Source organism: Lynx rufus, unplaced genomic scaffold (assembly GCF_022079265.1).
Source record: "Lynx rufus isolate CCGP_SWC_20201006 ecotype Redwood Valley unplaced genomic scaffold, mLynRuf1.p SCAF_19, whole genome shotgun sequence".
Lineage (NCBI taxonomy): Eukaryota > Metazoa > Chordata > Mammalia > Carnivora > Felidae > Lynx > Lynx rufus.
Window position 1 is genome coordinate 30,190,970 of NW_025814833.1, and position 19,227 is coordinate 30,210,196.

Below are 19,227 nucleotides of genomic sequence, written 5' to 3' on the forward strand. Positions count from 1 at the left end.
TTCGTGAGATCGAGCCCCACTGTCAGGGCAGAGCCTGCTTGGGATTCTCTCTCTCCCTTTCTCTCTGCCCCTTCCCCACTCATGCTCTCTCTCTCTCTCTCTCAAAATAAACTAAAAAACAAAACAAAAACAAAAAACAAAAAACAAAAAACAAACACCTGGCTCTGACAGTGAGCTATAGGTTTATGAGGAAATGAAAGAGGGATCAATTTTGACTGAAATTGTTGAGAAAGTCATCTTGGAAAAGGTGTAATTTTAGTTGAGTTTCCGTGGAAGGGTCAGATTTTTATAAGGAGAGAGAGAGAGAGAGAGAACCCCCAAGACTAGGGGACATTGAGAGCAGAGAGACTAAAGTTGGGAGGGTCCTAGAAGTTATGTATGGGGAAGTATTTGTTCCAGAGCCCAGAACCATTGGCTGAGTAGTGTTGTGGTCACAAAATCCTAGGCCATACTCTGTCTACAAATAAGTGAGTAAGATTCTTGATCTCAGTGATGACAGTACCTGAAGTCTTCAACTCGAGTGGCCCGGAGCCCCCTGCAGTAGCCTAGGGCCTTCTCTTTGGACTCGGTGGCTTTGTGTAGGATCTTGGACTTCTCAGTCTCCTGAACTGTGAGACATCGATGTTTGCTCTTTCATCCACCCAGTCAATGATAGGCTGTTACAGCAACCTGAACGAAGACAGCAACCCGGTGCTAAGTGGGGTATAACAAATACCTAAAAGTATGGAAGTGGCTTTGGAAGTGGCTACTTGGGTAGATCCTGCAAGAGTTCGGAGGTGCATTCTAGAAAAAGCCTGTGTTGCCAGGAACAGACCATTGAGGGTGATTCCGGTAGAGGTCCGGAAAGAAAAGAGGACAGCGTCAATCTTCTTAGAAAATCCCTGAGTAATACCGGCCAGAATGTTGGTAGAAACGTGGATGGTAAAAGATATTCTGATGAGGTCTAAGATGGAAATGAGGAGCAGGTTATCGGAAGATGAAGAAAAAAGGCTGTCCTTGTTATAAAGTGGCAAAGGACTTGGCTGAATTGTACTCATGTCCTAGTGTCTTGTGGAAGGTGGTCCTGGTGAGCTAGGAAAGTGAATTATTTAGCTGAGGAAATTTCTGAGCAAAGCTTAATCCATATTGCAAAATGGAGAAAACTAATGGCGTGGTCCAGCCACCATTTGATAAGGCGATTAGTGTGGACCAGCCCTCCCAATAGAAGCCAGGCACTATTCTTCAAGACAATGGAAGAATGACCCTGCAGGTGATGCAGAGATGGTCAGGGAGTGCACAGCCCCGGAGACGGAGACGGGGCTGCCTCTATTTAGGTTTCAAAGGCCAAGGGCAAGGCCTCAGGCCAGGGCCGCAGGCACAGGACTCCGAGCTGGGACTGGGAGAGCCGCAGGTGTGAGTCCCCAGCCTGTGGGAGCTGCAGGGCTCTTGCCGAGTGCTGTGCGGGTGGGGCCCGTGCAGAGAACCGCCACATATCCAGCCTGTCTTGTTGGGGTGGTGTTACTACCCCAGTGGATCTGGAAGGTAGACCATCCAGCCAAAGCGGGTCATTCTGGAGCCTTAAGATTTAATGTTGTTTGCCCTGTTTGGCTGGGGACTTCACCTGAGAGCTGTGATCCCTTTCTTCTTTCCCGTCTGTCGTCCCTTGTCGATCCTAGGCCCCTTTTGGAAGCACAGAACTTCTTGGCTTCACGGTTCACAGCTCAAGAGGAGTTGCCTCAGGATTAATCCTAGCTGAGGTCTCGGCCATGTCTGATTTAGATACTTAGATGAGACGTTGGGCTTAACACTTCAGATTTAATGCCGGAACAAGTTAAGACGGGTAGGGCTGTCCGGGTGGCATGGACGTATTTTGCGTGTAAGAAGGACGTGCATCGTGGGAGGAGAGGGGTGGCGTGGCGTGGGCCGAATATGTATGGCCCCCCCCCCAAACTTCACAAGCTGAAATCCTAACCCCGCAGTGTGATGGTGTTAGGAGGTGGGGGCCGTTGGGGGTGATTAAGTCACGGGGGTGGAGCCCTCATGAATGGGATGAGTGCCTTTATAAAAGAGGCCCCACAGACCTGTCCCCCCCCTTCCTCTGAGGGAGGACACAGCAAGAATACAGCCATCCATGAACACGGAAGTGGGCTTCCATCAGACACGGAATCTGCCAGCACCTTAATCTTGAAGTCCAGCACTAAGAGATGTTGGTTACTTAAACCACTCAATCAGTGGCATTCTGTTCTCACCCCACACACTGACTAAGACAGTCTGTACGTGGGGCGGGGGGGGGGAGGGGAAGGTCTGGCTTCTCTAGGATAGGCAATCCTGGTTGTTCTCCTAATTGCCCGTCTCCAAGCTAGAGGGTGTCCTGGAAAACGCAGAGGCTTTGGAGTCAGACGGACGTGCGCTTGAGACCTCAGCTGCGGAACTTGGCAGCTGCGTGGTCTTGAACAAGTTGTTTTCCCTCTTGACGCCTCATTTCCTTCATCTGTAAAATGAGGATAGTAAGAGCTTCCCTGCTAGGCTATTGTGTGGGTTAAAACAGATACCATATATATGGTAATTGGCTCAGATCACATATAAACGGTAAGCCCTCAATATATAAAACTGATTAGTTACATTTTTCTGCTTCCATGAGAATTGCCCCTATTGGATTATAATCCACACGATGGGTGGGGACCATGCTTGCTTTGTCTAGCACCTAATACATCGCATTCCTGTTGTAGGTGCTCAGTAAATATTGGTTGGTTGTCTCTTGGTTGGTTGGTTGGATGGATGGATGGATGGATGAAACGGACACGGTCTAGCAAAGTGTCTTCATATATAGTTGACTCTTAATATTTATTTGTCACACTGACTTGCAACCAGACCAATTGGGTAAGGGACAGGGAGACAGGGAAACCAGAAGTTCAAGAATCCTTAAGACTTATATCAGCCATTTCTTTCCTCACTAATCTTTGTGAATGGAGAGTTAAAAGTTTCCCTTCTTCCCTTTTGGTGACCTGGTCCATCAACCTCTCTCTCTAAGACGGAAGTTTCAAAAAGGGTGAAATGCTAACTCCTCAACTGACAGAGTCAAAACTGACCAGCCACAGGGGTTTATCTTTTTAAGGTAATTGCTTGCTGCTAAGCTCTTTTTTTTTGTTTGAGAGAGAGAGAGAGAGAGAGAGCGAGAGAGCAGGGGAGGGGGCAGAGAGAGAGAGAGAGGGAGACAGAGAATCCCACGCAGGCTCTGCACAGTTGCGGAGAGTCCAACATGGGGCTTGAACCCATGAACCGTGAGGTCACGACATGAGCTGAAATTGAGAGTTGGGGGGCACCTGGGCGGCCCGGTCTGTTGAGCGTCCGACTCCGTCTCAAGTCATGATCTAGCGATTTGTGAGTTCGAGCCCTGCGTTGGGCTCTGTGCTGACAGCTCGGGGCCTGGAGCTTGCTTCGGATTCTGTGTCTCTCCATCTCTCGGCCCCTCCCCTGCTCATGTCTCTCTGTCTCTCAATAAATAAACGTTAAAAAATCAGAAAAAAAAAAAGAGTTGGATGCGTAACCGACTGAGCCACCCGGGCACCCCAAGTGCTAAGCCCTTGAAAGGAGCATCTTGTGGGAGACTGAGAGGGCGAGATACTCATTGCTTACAGTGAGCTTGAAATATAGCTTTGGTCAGGTCCTGAGAGGCTTGAAACTTGCTCGAGATCCAACAGAGAGGAGAGGATAGTGTTTAATTCATTTTAGATGAAAATATGTTTTACATTTATTTATTTTTGAGAGACGGAGAGAGAGCGTGAATGGGGGAGGGACAAAGAGAGGAGACAGAATCCGAAGCAGGCTCCAGGCTCTGAGCAAGATGTCAGCACAGAGCCTGACGCGGGGCTCGAACCCACGAACCGCAAGATCGTGACCTAAGCCGGACTCGGACGCTCAACCGACCGAGCCACCCAGGCGCCCCATTTTAGGTGAAAATATAAATCTCTACCTTGGAATTGCTATTTCCTTTCCTTTCGTCCTTCTGCAGTTTGAAACCAAATCCTTAACGGTTGCTTTATGCTCACCCAGTCAGCCAGCATTTATGTAAAAGGTTCAGCCTTCTATCAGACTTAGGTTTGTGTCTTCATTAAGCATATATTTGCTGAGCACCCTGCCAGCTTCTGGGATCCTTCTTTCTAGTGGCTCACGCGGGTTTGCCGAAGCCCAGGAAAGTCTCTGGTTAAATGGCATGACAATCTTTGTGCCCTAAATTTGACCGCAAGATTTTTAGACATGCCTCCGTCTTGTGAGAGCAGGCAGCTGCCTCCATGGCTCTACTGGAGGGACATGGAAAATAAGTCTACCCTGAAATATCCCTTTCTTCATTAGCAAGCTCAAAACCTCTCCCCTTAGTGTTACCAAGAAGGTCAATAGCAAGGGAGGGAGCGTTATCTTTTTTTGTAGAAAGATGTGGGTGACAAAAGATGTTTTATCTTTCCTATTAACATGGTAGCCCAGGTTCCTTGGTCTACTCAGCTGGGTGGAAGCTTGGCCTCTGTGGGGGCAAGATGGCTGACGCCACCTGAGTTGGGAATAGAATGCTTGTGGAACAACCATGAGATAAGAAGGAATGGAAAAGATTCCTGTAGGGCAGAGCCAGAGACAAATGTGATCTACTTCATAATCTTGCTTCCAGATGACCCTGTGGGTGAGCCTCTCTTGCAGGAAGGCAAAATGTAGTCTGAATAACTTCAGGTTCAAATTCACTGAAACCAATACTTTGGGACCGTTGCCTACTGTTTCTGTATGAATTGAGTGCTACTTTCTTTGTTTGTTCTATGATATAAGTGCATTCATGGTGCTCTCTTTACAAACATCATCAGTATTATCACCTAAACTTAAGTTCAGAGGTCAAGGTAGCCTTGTCCATAAAAAAAAAACCAAAAACAAAAACAAAAACAAAACAAAACAAAACAAAACACGTTGCCAAAAATCTTCTCAGATCTGGAGGAACTTATCTTCCAAAGTTCTAGGGAGGGAGTTTTCCTTCCTCTGAAATTCATCTGGGCAAAGTGAGAAGTTGAAAATGGGCGTGAATGATCCTTCATTACACATGTGTCAACCTTATCCCCACCCCCCCCCCCCTTTGCTGGCCACGGCTCTAAATATATAAAGACATCAGGGTACAGGCAAAAGGAGACAGAGAACTGTGGAGAAAGCCAGGACAGACAAATGCGTGGGGGGCAGGGCAGAGAGAGAATGTGCTAAGGGAGGGGATGAGAAAGAGTCAGAACCAAGGGAATGGGAAGAGCTGTAAGGCGATATTTTGTTATATGTCAGGTGTTGTTAGAGGTGCAGATGATGTAGCAGTAAACAAAACACGCATAATCGTTGCTCTCATGGAGCTTACCATTCAGTGGGGGGGGGGGGGAGGTAAAAAATAAATAAGATAACTCGCTGAAATACATAGTAAGTGTCAGGTGCGATGAAAAAAACTCAACTACGCAAGAATAGCAAAGCATGGGCCAGGGACTTGCTCTTAATTTGTTTTTAAGTTTTTTTCTTTATTTTGAGAGAGAGTGCTTGCAAGCAGGGGAGGGGGCGGAGAGAGAGAGAGAGAAAGAGAGCGAGCGATCCCAAGCAGGCTTTATGCAGTCGGCACCAAGCCCGACGTGGGGCTCGATCCCACAAACCGTGAGATCATGACCTGAGCCGAAACCAAGAGTCGAAGGCTCCAATGACTGAGCCGCCCAGGTGCCCCAGAGTAGTAGAAAAAAAATTTTTTTTTATCAGAATTTTTTTTTGAGTCATTTTCAGATCTCAGTTCCTTGCTACAGGATAGTTTGAAGTCACTCCATTTGTCCAGCAAGTCTTGTCATATGTATTTATTGAAACAGGTCACCGTTCTGGTCTTGGAGCCAGAACACAGAGACTGTGAGAGAATATAATGGATATGAAGCTAAAAGAGACATTTGAAGGCAGGTGATAGAGGGGTTTTAAGGTCAGGCCAAGGACTTGAGACTTAACCCTGTCGAAAGGGCAGCCTTTGTAGATTTCTCAAGAGAGAGGTGATGTTATCAGATTTATTTCCTCAGGAAAATAAGGGAGGCAAGATTGTGTAGGATAGATGGTGGTGAGTAACTGGTGACAGTAGGACGTTTTTATTACATAATTTTAAGATTGCAGGCAAGAGCAGAAATGGGCCGCGGCCGTGAACATGCAGAAAGACGGGGAATGGGCAACGCAAGCTATCGGAGAGGTTAGAATCCGCACGATGTGGTGGCCAATTGGCACTGTGTGGGAAGAGAAGATAAGGGAGTCCAAATGATTTCGAACATTCTGGGCTGGTAGTACCGTGATCTGAGATAGGAACCACCATGGGAAGAGGAAACCTGGTGCAGCAGGAGGCAATGGGGGTGTGTATTTAAGAGATGGGTTAGGTTTAGGGGCGCCGGGGTGACTCAGTCAGTGGAGCTCATGCTTCATGAGTTCAAGCCCCATATCGGTCTCTCTGCTGTCAGCGCAGAACCTGCTTTGGATTTTCTGTCCCCCTCTCTCTGTCCCTCCCCGCCCCTCAAAAATTCATGAACACCTAAAAGAGAGGGGTTAGGTTTAGACGTCTAGATGTGTCCGTGGAGACAAAATCCCTTTCTTCCTTGGGACTGACGTCCTAACGGGAGTGAGGTGGGGGGCATTGATAAACAAAAACAAAATAAGTAAATTATAAATCATAACAGAAGTGCTATGGAAGAATTCATTGAGATCAAGGGGATGCCTATGATGACTGCAGAAGAGAGGGATTCAGAGGGAGAGTGAGGAGGGAGAAGCAAAGAGGGCTGAGGGCAGACCCTTTGGGACATTGACGTTAAGCGTTTGATGGCTAAATAACAGTGATTAATCCGCAGAGGAGATGAAAAGTGAAGTAGAAAGGCTGAGAGGAGTACAGGGTGAAGGGAGGAAAATGTTTCAATCAGAGGGTATCAGTGTCAAATGATGCCAGGGGGGTCAGAAACAGTGAAGGCAGAGATGAGGCCATTGAGATCAGAAACTAAGAGGCCATCGGTGAAGTGACAAAAACAGAAGCCAACTCATTCGGGTGACATTCATTCACAGTATGATACACAGTTGTAGGAGTTCAGAAAATAAAAGGTAGAGTTGGGATTGTATCTCGGGTTGGCAAGAAATCAAGTTATGGGGAGCATTTTTGGTTGGGGGATGGTGGGTGAGGAAGATACGGGCGTATCTGCTGGCCGAGAGCAAGGACCCAATGGGAAGGGAGAGTGTGATCACTTAAGAGGATGGAAATTGCTACATGATGAGAGAACCAAGAGTCTAAGAAGGATTTATCTTTTAAAGCTAAAAAACATTGTTGGGGGTAACATTGGAAGAAAACACCAACTATAACAGGAGACAAGGCAAGCGGAAGTTGAGTGACGATATGGGAAGATTATGGTAGAAGGAAACTGAAGACGTTTGCATTTTATAACGTCACAGTTCAAGAGGCATGAAAAGGATCAGGAAAACAATTGCGAAGAGACAAATACGAGGATTGGGCAGTGTTGTTCTGGGTCCGACTGAGGTTGTATCTACGAGTGTGTGATGCGATCACCCAGCATGATGAGTTGCATGTGTGTTCATTAGGCTCTTTTATAGATGGGAAGGATTAAAATAGGGTCGCCTGGGTGGCTCAGTTGGTTAAGCGTCCCACTCTTGACGACGGCTTAGGACGTGATCTCACAGGTTCGTGAGTCACGCGTAGTCAGCGTGGAGCTTACTTGGGATTCTCTCTCTCCCCCTCTCTGCCCCTCCCCTGTGTGCCTGCGTGCGTGCTCTCTCTCTCAAAATAAATAAATAAACTTAAAAAAATAATAAAAAATAAAACAATGAGTGCATCAAGGATTGAGTTTAGCACAGAAGTCTCAGAAAGAGGATGAAATTAGGGAAAATATATTATCGTTGCATTTGGAGTCAAAATGGTTGCCTCTGGTTTCCAGAATGGGTAGAAATGGGAGTGAAAGCAAGTGATATTAGGAGACTAGAATAAGGGGGTATACATATACGAGTGGAAAGTCCAATGGAGTAGAAGATATGTTTGGTGGGAGTGAAGGAGAGCAGAACTGGAAGACTCCCACTGCAGATGGAGGTAAGAGAGGGCATTTGTTTTTGTTTTTAATTTTTTTTTTAACATTTATTTATTTTTGAGAGACAGAGACAGGGCGTGAACGGGAGAGGGGCAGAGAAAGAAGGAGACGCAGAATCCGAAGCAGGCTCCAGGCTCTGAGCTGTCAGCACAGAGCCCGACGCAGGGCTCGAACTCACGGAGCGCGAGATGATGACCTGAGCCCAAGTCAGACGCTTAACTGACTGACCCACCCAGGTGCCCCAAGAGAGGGCATTTGTAAGGTTTCAGATTTCAAGGTTAGGACCATCTCAGGGAATAGCAAAGTCATGGTGTGGCTGCTAAGTTGATTGCTCAAGTTTAAAGCTCAAGTATAATGATGAAGGTCATTGGAATAAGGGAGGTTGCAATATTGTGATTTATAAGAAATAAGTATTTGGTCATTCAGATCTCTGATATGTATTTGTCCACGGTCCCTGGCTCATAGGTCCCCTCAACCCTTGGAATATCCTGAACGACGAGAGTGATGAGAACATCTTTTGTTATAATATTTGGTCTCTTGCTTCAGGAACTGAGAAGTTTCTGAAATTGCTTCAGAGCCATAAAAGTGAGATGGGTGTCCTGTCATTTATAACAAGTCCCTTTGCCCCATGACTGGGTTTATGTTCATGAGGTGACTTTCAGAAAAGCACCTTCGGATGGGGGGTGGGTTCCCAGGGGAACCAACTGTGAATAGAGGGTTGGAACTTTCAGTCCCACCCCCCCGATGTGAGGGAGGAGAGGAGCTAGTGGTTGAATCCTTGGCCAACAGCTAATGATTTAATCAATCACGCCTATGTTATGAAGCCTGCGTAAAAACCCAAAGGACTGGGTTCAGAGAGTTTCCACATTGGTGAACACATGGAGATCGGGAAGAGTGGCGGCCTGGGGAGGGCATGAAAGTTTCGTGTCCTTTCCCCAGATCTCTTCATCTGTCTGTTAATTCATATCGTTTCTCATATCCTTGACTGGTAAACAGAACTGCGTCCCTGAATTCTGTGAGTCGCTCTAGCAAATAAATCGAACCTAAGAGGTCGTTGAAACTTCCAATCTGTATCCAATCAGTCAGAAGCACAGGTAATAAGTAGCCTGGGGCTCCCGACTAATGTCTGAAGTGGGGGTTGGGGGGAAGTCTGGTAGGACTGAACCCTTAACCTATGGAATGGGATGCTAGCTCTGGGTGGATAGTGTCAGGATTGAGTTGAATTCTCAGACACACTGCTGGTGTCCAAGAGCTACTTGGTGTTGTGGCAGGGAGAACTGTCCCCACCCCATTGGAATTGGGTCTGGGAACACCAACTCTAAAACTGAGGTCAAGGCCGGGGTCATGAGTGAGTCATCCACAGGAAGATTGAAGTTGTCCAAGACGGTAAGAGGAGGGGAGATGATGGAAAGGCTGTGATGATGGAGGTTCCAGAATGTTCGGTGAATGCAAGGGAGTGGCTGTGAAGGAGATCTGGAGATGACCCTGAAGGAATGTTCATCTGCCAGATGCCGAGGGCTTCCAAAGAGAAGTTATCGGTGAGAAGGAATCTAGAAGGTACGGTGTGGAAGCTGGAAGCTCCCGCCAGTTTTCTTTACCTCAGGATACATGGAGTGTGGACGAATGAAGGGGACTGGAGGGTGTGGCTGCTCAGGCAGTTGGTGAACCCTCCTGGAAGGTTCTTCTTAGGGGAGCCCATCGGCGCTTATTGGCGGGAGCTTGGGTTGTGGCTGAGGCCTGGTCGCGTTGCTTATAACGACGAGGCTTCTGGCTGTGGAACAGGGTCCACGTTTGAAGGCAACGTGAACATTTCCCGTTAGTTGACGGAACGGATGAAATCGTTCATGAGGTGGTCTGTTCTGAAACCGTAGTTAAGTGGGCGGTGCCGGCAGCGTTCCTGATGGTGATTTCCCCCCACCCCGAGATTTTTGAGGGGGGCCTGGGAGAAGGTTGAGGGTGTCCACAAAAGTGGCCAACGGTGCCGCCAAGCCGAAAACTCATCGGCGTTGCGTGTTTGGCTGTTCGGAGCTTTGTTTGCCGCTTTGTTTCTCTCTGTATTTGTTCGGCTCGCTCCACCATTTCCCCTTCCGGACAGGAGGCGAATATGAATATAGGCAATATTAATTAAAATACCCTCAAACCTCAAAGTCTCAGAACGTAAACGAGTATAACGTATACTGGCTGAACATGTGTGCATGTAATAGGGTCAATAGTGAAAGCCCCTGCTGCGAGAAGGCATAGCAAAGCATTTTTCGCAGACTTACTTCTGGGATCACTAATGATTAATTAGTGTGTATCATAATGTAAAGCAAATGTCACCCTAGCTACCTGGGGTTGCTGTCATGTGAGAGTGGAGCGAGTTCCCGTTGATCACCAACAGTAAAATGAAAACTGCCTGCCATCTTGTGGAAGATAGTGGGTATCTCACACCCAGCGCGGGGTGGGGGGGCGGTGGTGGAAAGCAGGCAAGTGTCTTAGCTTCTCGCAAGCTCTCTTGGGGGGTCTTCACGGACGCACTGTTTCCTGTAGGTAAGTGTGGCCAGAATTGAAATCGAAAAGATTGACCTCCCAATGCAAAATCACACCATCGTTATCTCCTGCCTCGGCACCTATTTCGAAACTGAGGCACCGAGCGCCAACAGTAAAGGGACCGTGTCTTTCCATCGGGTGGCGGCTTCCTGAAGCACTGTGAGTTGGCCTGACCCGCTCAGTTTGTGGGCTAGCCCCGGGAGAAATTGCAGCTGAATGGGCATTTCAGATCGCCAGCTCAGAGGCAGAGTACAGGCTACGAAACAGGGGGCTGAATGCCAAGCCGGTGGTTCACGTATTTTTTCCACCGAAGCAGCGTTCTCGGCGCATTCAGGAGTTTAACCTGCTCCTCGGGGGCCCCTCAAATGGCTCTGCTCAGGCAGCCGTCAGCTCAGTTGATTACTGTAACTCGCTCAATCCCAGGAAAATGTGTGTCCTGGGGAACAAATAGTTATTCCCTAACTCCGATCACAATTGAGAAAACAATCGAATCAGTAAAGGGCCGCTTAGAGGAGACAGGTGAGCAGAGCAATGGAAGGAATTGGTGTTTGGAAAAGGAGGAAAATGAGCCCGTCTGCATGTTTTCTTTAACAGGTGGTTTTGGTCAATTTGAGGTGGGCGGGAGTTAAGTGGCTGTTTCGTGAAATTGACGGGTCAATTTCGTCAAAATGGTCAATTTGGTAAACTTGTACAGACCCAGTCAGAGTCTTTTTCAGAGATACCTAGATCCAATCCTGTCTTATAGCCCCAGTCCTTAGCCCTTAGCAGTGCATTCTCTCTCTCTCTCTCTCTCTCTCTCTCTCTCTCTCTCTCTCTCTCTCGACTTCATATATCAAATGGACTTCTGAGTTTCAAGTTCATAGTATTCCTGACTTTCTTATAGTAGTGCAGGAGCTAATCTTAGTGATACTAAGATTTATTTTAAAAATATGGAAGGAGGGGCGCCTGGGTGGCTCAGTCGGTTGGGCGTCCGACTTCCGCTCAGGTCATGATCTCGCGGTCCATGAATTCGGGCCGCGCGTCGGGCTCTGTGCTGATGGCTCAGAGCCTGGAGCCTGCTTCGGATTCTGGGTCTCCCTCTCTCTCTGCCCCTCCCCCTGTTCATGCTCTCTCTCTGTCTCAAAAATAAATGTTAAAAAAAATTTTTTTTAAACGTGGAAGGAGACTATGTACTAAAAATAATGCATATCTAAACAGACTCACAAATTCAGAGAATAAACGTATGATTGCCTGAGAGGAGGGGGGGTTGGGCACAATGGGTGAAGGGGAGTGGGAGACACAGGCTTCCAGTTATGGAATGAATAGGTCATGGGGATTTCAAGCACAGTGTAGGGAATAGAGTCAATGATATTATATGGGGTATGGTGACAGATGGGGGCTGCCCTTGTAGAGAGCATAGCATAATGTATAAACTTTTTTTTATTTAAAAAAAATTTTTTTTAACGTTTATTTATTTTTGAGACAGAGAGAGACAGAGCATGAACAGGGGAGGGGCAGAGAGAGAGGGAGACACAGAATCTGAAACAGGCTCCAGGCTCTGAGCCGTCAGCACAGAGCCCGATGCGGGGCTCGAACTCATGGACCGTGAGATCATGACCTGAGCCGAAGTCAGACGCTTAACCGACCGAGCCACCCAGGCACCCCTGTATAAACCTTTCAAATCACTATGTTGTACACCTGAAACTAATGTAACAGTCTCTCAACTCTACTTCAATTTAAAAAAAAAACTTTTTTTAAATAATAATACATCTCTGTTGATGAATGACTTAGGATAGTTTTTTTTAATGTTTATTTATTTTTGAGAGAGAGACAGCGTGAGAGGCGGGGGGGGGGGGGGGGGGGGCGGCGGCGGCAGAGAGAGAAGGAGTCACAGAATCCGAAGCAGGCTCCAGGCTCTGAGCTGTCAGCCCAGAGCCCGACGCGGGGCTCGAACTCACAGACTGTGAGATCATGCCCTGAGCTGAAGTCGGACGCTTAACCGATGGAGCCACCCAGGCGCCCCATACTTAGGATAGTTTTGATAAGAACTTAAAATTATTTGTGCTACTTTGCAGCCTATATTTTCGTCAAAGGGCTCCCATGCAAACTTTCCACAACAAATAATTATAGAGTCATCAAAAATAAGAGGACACTCTCGTGGGGCGCCTGGGTGGCTCCGTCGGTTGAGCGTCCGTCGTCGGCTCAGGTCATGATCTCGCCGTTTCTGACTTCGAGCCTCGCGTCGCTCTCTGGGCTGACGGCTCCGAGGCTGGAACCTGCTTCGGATTCCCCGTCTCCCCCTCTCTCTGCCCGTCCCCTACTCGCGCTCTGTCTCTATCTCTCCAAAATAAATAAACGTTAAGAAAAAAATATTTTTTAATTAAAAAAAAATAACAGGATACTCTCAAACATTTATCATTCAGGAACCAGGTTATATATGCACGTGTAATCAAAAGTTGTATTTCTCCAATGAGAAACCACCCAGTCATACCATCAAAAATGAAAGGAATAAAAAAACACCACGTACCCTGAGGAGAAATTACATCATTTGATGACCTTTCCTTTGTGTTTTCCTTTATCCAATTTCTTACGACGATTTCAAAACGTGCCCCCTCCTTATAAATTCTGATCCAAGCATTTTTATACCTGTTAGTTCTCTAGAAAGGAGAACCACATCTCCCAGGAAACTCAGGAGCATTTTGACACAATAACGGCCAATGGTAAAGAAAACAGTTTTAAGTGTATTATAGTAGCGTCATTCTTTTTGGCTCTGTTTTGAGACGGCAAGCGTGAAACCTGATACACACAAGTTGGAACCAAACTAAAACGGGGGCGGGGGGAATTCTCATTTTCAATTACACTCTTGATGAGGTGCGAGTTTTAAATGCACGCTCTTTCAAGATACGAAGGTAGCTGTGTATTTTACCTGTAAGAATAAATGTCAGCCGTGAGTATTTCACGGTACTTGGAATTTAGTAGAGCTGGAGTTTTGGAAACCCAAATAAGAATTTATGTTTTCCCGCTGAGATCAAGCTTTCTGATGGGTGGAATATATTCTAGGTCCAAAAAGCCCAGTGGTGAGAATAAATAAAATAAATTGCTTCCCAACTGCTGAAAGAGTATAATGTTCCTCAGTCTGATTGCTAACAAGCTGCTGTTAAGGCTATTCTAGGACCATTGAAACTGTGGGTCTTAGCTTTCTCTCCCTCGGCATTAGATGATACACATCATTTAATACGAGCAAGTTCATTAAATGTTTTACCCTTTTATAATTCCAGGCTGCTGGTGATGGACAGAGCTGTATTATAATAGGAAGTGAAAGTTATTGGCATAAAACTATTTTTTGTCACTCGTTGGGAAAACGGAGTAGCTCACTTAAGGTTATGCTACCCTGGGGCGCAGCTATTATACTTTTCACTAATGGAAATATTCTACTAGACCTGCAACGACTACGCATTTTGTTTGTTTATTAAAATAGTGTTTAAAACTACGCGTTTGTTACAGAAGGTGACACGCGAACCAGGAAAACAGCGAAAGCAGCCGCCTTCTGCATAAAGGGCTCCAAACGATAACAAATCCATCTGCAATTTAAATTTCTTTTTCTATAGGTATTATCTCAGGTCCTCTTTGTGTGTTTTCTCCTGTTTTTCTTTGTTAGCCGTGGATTGTGCAATATGAAGACGGTGCCTCGCCTTTGGCCTCCAGTTGAAGCAGGGCTCCGTGACATCAACGTCATCTTGTCCCTCCTCCTGATGCGTCTTTGTCTGATATGCAGTGTCATTTGGTGTCATTGTTTAGCTCAAGCAGTTGGCACTTGGGAAAGTCTGCGGAAACCTTTAATTCATCCAATCAGGACTGGCCGGGGGAAAAAAAAAACGCTCGCTAATACAGACAGCCCCATGCCTGGCTCCTCAAAAAATTGCACACGAATCTCAGCCCTGATTAGAAAGAAAATCTTTGGGGGTCACACAGCTGCCAAAGTAGGGGGAGGTGCAGAGAAGGGTTGGAGAGGCGTAGAGGAGAAAATCTCCGAACAGGAATGACTTCAGGGGTCTAATATTTGTCGCCTTTAAAAGGGGGGCATTCGAGAGGTGAAAATAACCTGCTACCTTATGGAGAGAGAGGACGCTGATTATACAAGAGCCCTGGTGATATAAGTAGTGAAAAAGTGAGTCAATCAGTTGGGTATTTTGAACTCATGACATCAAACAACGGATGTGGCTGTTCCCCACCCCCACCCCCGAGGTGACTCAAAGGACCATTCTTACCCCACTGTTCAGCCTCCGGTGATCGTGCAGGTGGTTCCCGCTCAAGACACGGCCGGAATTACATCTATCAGACACCAGCATGCGTTTCCATTTATTTTGTTTTTATTTCTTTGTTCTGTCGATTCCGACAAAAGACTAGGCAACTAAGTGGAAAGAAAACCAGTCAAACCAGTCATTGGGCTGGTTTCCTCCCTCCGTTTACTGGAGTGTGATGGTGTCCCAGGGACCAAACGCAAGAATCGGAGTTGGAACTTGGGTTGTGCCTTTGCCGAGAGCACATGTGCGCAGCGTGACTCAGTTGGCGGGGAGGCTGAGGTTGATTTAGGTTCGGTTGTTCATTCATTTATCCACAGTATTTTCTGTAAAGATCTAATTGGCTTTATTAAGTGATTCACAAAGCAGGCAGCATCCTTTCTAACAAGTCGAGGGGAGCTCTCTTTTCACCCACCATATTTCTTGAGCACCTGCTCTAGGCAGTCACTCTGCTGACAATGAACGAGACACATCAGTTCCTGGGATACAGCCGCCTTGAAGAGGCAAATTACATACACTACAGCGTGCTACAAAATGTGCAAACTCTCTTTGACTTTGTAAAAAGCCTCCTCCCTTCTTCGACCCCCGTTTCCTCAGGTGGGATGGTGAGTGCCTGCTTCCTACACACTCTCCCGTCAGGTGCTGCTTTGAAATCCCAGAATGTTCTAACACTAACACTTCTGTGTTATGTGTCAGCGCTTAACTTCACATCAACTTGCAAGTGCCACTGAGTCTGGGAGCACGCGTGAAGGACTTGTCTATGGCCGGTGCCACAAAGGCAATCAACAGTGCTCCAGCCCCGCACCTGTGGGTTGGCTTTGCTCCTGCCCGTGCACGAGGGCCTCGAACGGGCAGGCGTGTTAGCCCAGCCGCGACTGGGTTTGCCCTCGCTCTCCTCTTACATCTGCACCGTGCGTGGGGACCCCCCCAGCTGCTGCCTCCCGCTTAAGACCAGCTTGAGATGCTGTGACAACCACCGCTGCTTTGAAAGCCACGAAAAAGGGACTTGGGCCAAGTTAAGGCCTCCTCAGTCAAAATAGAAAACACTGGCTTTGGCCAATCCTAGAGCTCAATTTCAACGAGACCATCTTCACTAAGAGAAATGACTCCCTATGTTTCTGTAACTCTGTACTCTTCTCACTCCACACACACACACACACACACACACACACACACACACTTTTAGGACTGAAACCTTCCTGATTTGGCTCTCGGCAATCTCTCCCCCCAACCCACTTACTGTCCAAATCGCTCACGTGACCGTTCGACCCTAACTCTAGTGTTGCTAATACAAGTCCTCTCTTTCTCTCACGTCCTACATCTAATCCTTTGGCGAGTTCTTTGGGCTCTATTTTTGAGATATATCCGGAGTCCGACCACTTCTCACCATCTCCACAGCCACTGTCCTAGTCCAGGCTGCCATCATCTCTCTCCCGAATTACTGCCATCATTTTTTAACTGTTTCTATTCTTGACCCCATGTAGCCTATTTTATACACAGCTGCCAGAGTAATTCTTTTAAAACGGAAGGTAGATTGTTACTCCTCTGCTCAGAATTCGCTATTGTCTTGCCATTGTCCTTAGTCATAGAATAAATTATTTACTGTGGCCTCCAGGGCCCTGTGTAATCTGCTCCCTGCCTACCCTCCAATCTCATTTTGTACGATTTTCCCCTCTGTTTCCTAAGCTCCAGCCACAGTGGTCTTCTTTTGGACTCTCAAACGTGGCCAAGTTCATTTTTAACTCAAAGCCTTCGTATTGGTTATTCTGTCTTCTCATCATGTGGGTCTTGGCTCAAAAGCCATCTCCTCAGAGGGGCACCCGGATGGCCCCGTTGGTTAGGCGTCCGACTTTGGCTCAGGTCATGGCCTCACAGGTCATGAGCCCGAGCCCTACGTCGGGCTCTGTGCCAACAACTCAGCCTGGAACCTGCTTCGGATTCTGTGTCTCCCTCTCTCTCTCTCTCTCTCTCTCTCTGCCCCTCCCCGGCTTGTGCTCTGTCTTATCACTCTCAAAAAAAAATAAACCTTAAAAAATTTTTTTTTAGAATATACCTTCCATGAGGACAGGGACTGTCTACCTTGCTAGTTATGGTATCCCTAGCACCTAGAACAGTTTCTGAATTATAGTCGGTATGCAACCAGTATTGTTGAATAAATGAATGAATGAATGCTACGTAGCAGGCACTATTATACAAAGAATTGGTGCAAAAAAGGGAAATTGGATTAATAAGTGACCTGAATAATGCAGATGGATATGCGCTTAATTCCGGGTAAGAGTTTCCTTCTGTGTTAGTGACATATACCAGGAATACCACAGGGCAAACTGCACTTGAGGTCGACAATGGATAAAAGTCTTAGATACTTCACCGCTGTGGCATGCCAAAAGGTGTTAGTATTCCACCCGCCATGAACGAAATGCTAAGCAGTGCTAAGTTTCCCAAGGAGGCTCTTGCAACTTTCCCTGACTATCCTCTTTCCTACCTCATCTGTCGAATTCTAAGAGAAACATGGCCAACATGACGATAGTGGAGAGTCATTTACTGTGAAACAACCCCTCCAACTAACTACTATATTTACTACTCCTTTGCCACAATTTCACATCACCACCACCGTTAACCCAAGGAGGGGAGGAGAGGGATTGCAGTGGCTATTATGATGTGCCACCTGAACACCCCATTCAGTGCTAGCTCGGAGTGCTGGCTACTGAGGTCTCACAGCTGAGTCCCTCTCCAGGATCTGGCTTCATCTCAAGGGAACCACATCACCCAGCCTTATGCCCTTCCTCTGGCGAACAGCTCCTATCTAAAGACTTGATGTAGGACTACGGGACCCAGTCCCCTTGCCCCAGTTCAGGACAACTTTGAAGGGCCATCCCAACTCTATAACCCACCGTGGGATGGCTGAAGCCTCTTGCAACTGCTCGGTACTTTATAATCTTCCTGTGTCCAATCCTGTTTCCCCAGTTCTCTTAAAGGCGTTATTCTGAGAGAACTCTCCCTACCCTCCAAAACTCCTGTATACAGATTCCATGTCAGAGTGTATTTCCCAAGGACTCTGACTTAAGACTTGGTTCTAGGAAGAAAAGTCTAAAACCGAATTTTGGAAGTGGATTACGCACCAACGAGCTCAAATGGAGACCATTTCGCTGGTGGTAGGTGGAATTCTAACAACTTTTGGCATCCTGTAGCTGTGACGTTATTGAGACTTTTATCATTGGTGAACTGGGATGTGATACCCAGAGGACGTGAAGACACCGGCAGGAGCAGTATCTTGTGCATTTGAGTGTTCGGGTGAAGTGGGAATTATAAGGACTGGGGAATTGGATGGCTTTTCCGAGATGCTCTCAACACTTTTGACAAAGACAATGAAAGGCTAATGAGGGCCAGGAGCTGATTTAAGGTGGAGTGTGGATGCCAAATATCCTCGGCAGCGTGTGAAGAGACTCTCATGTCTTTCAGCTGAAAGGTAGAGAAAGTGGAGGATCAAGGCCAGGGCATAATTATAAGGATCCCAGGCCCGTGACTTAAAATTAAGTCACATCACCCAGTTGTGGACGCGCCAGGCCTCTTAAGGAAGGAACGTGACTGTATATACCAAGGGAGCCACAGGACCTATTCAACAGGTGTTAGCAGGAGCCAGGGAAGTACGGCAAAACCTCGGATCGTGAGGAACTTGGTCCGCGAGTGTTCCGCAAGACGAGCAAACATCTCTAATGAATTTGAACTTGATAAATGAGGTCTGTCTTGCAATACGAGTAGTACGTGAGGCCGAACGTCACATGATCACGACTGACCCAATGGTTCTCGAACTTCGCTTTGACATACGGGTGCTTTGGATTACAAGCATGTTTCTGGAACGCATTACGCTCGCAAACCAAGGTTTTACTATGGTACTGGATCCTAAGTGTGCTGCATCGAGAGGTGCAAGACATAAAGTTGGATAAATGAGAACTTACTGCCATAAGATTACTTTCCCATGATGTAGGACTTACTCCGTCAAAGACCCTAGAGGGTAGAGCTAACATGCTGCCAGGAGGACTCTTCGAAGCTTGGGAAATGTGACCGTCCAACACCAAGTGAAATCAAAATGCTAGCAATTACGTGGAAGATGGTGGAAGAGGGAACCAGAAGTCTCCAGAATTGGTCATGCCGATGAAAGGGAACACGCTGCGAAACGGGAAAACCGCCCCCCACCGGTCAAATATCTTGGGCAAGAAGGACGCCCCATTTCCCAAAGCAATGAAGAACGTGCTGGTGAGAGGGGTACCACCAATACTGAGAAGCTTATTGGCTGTCCTGTGCAGACCAGGGCTGACAGTAGGAACTGCTATAAT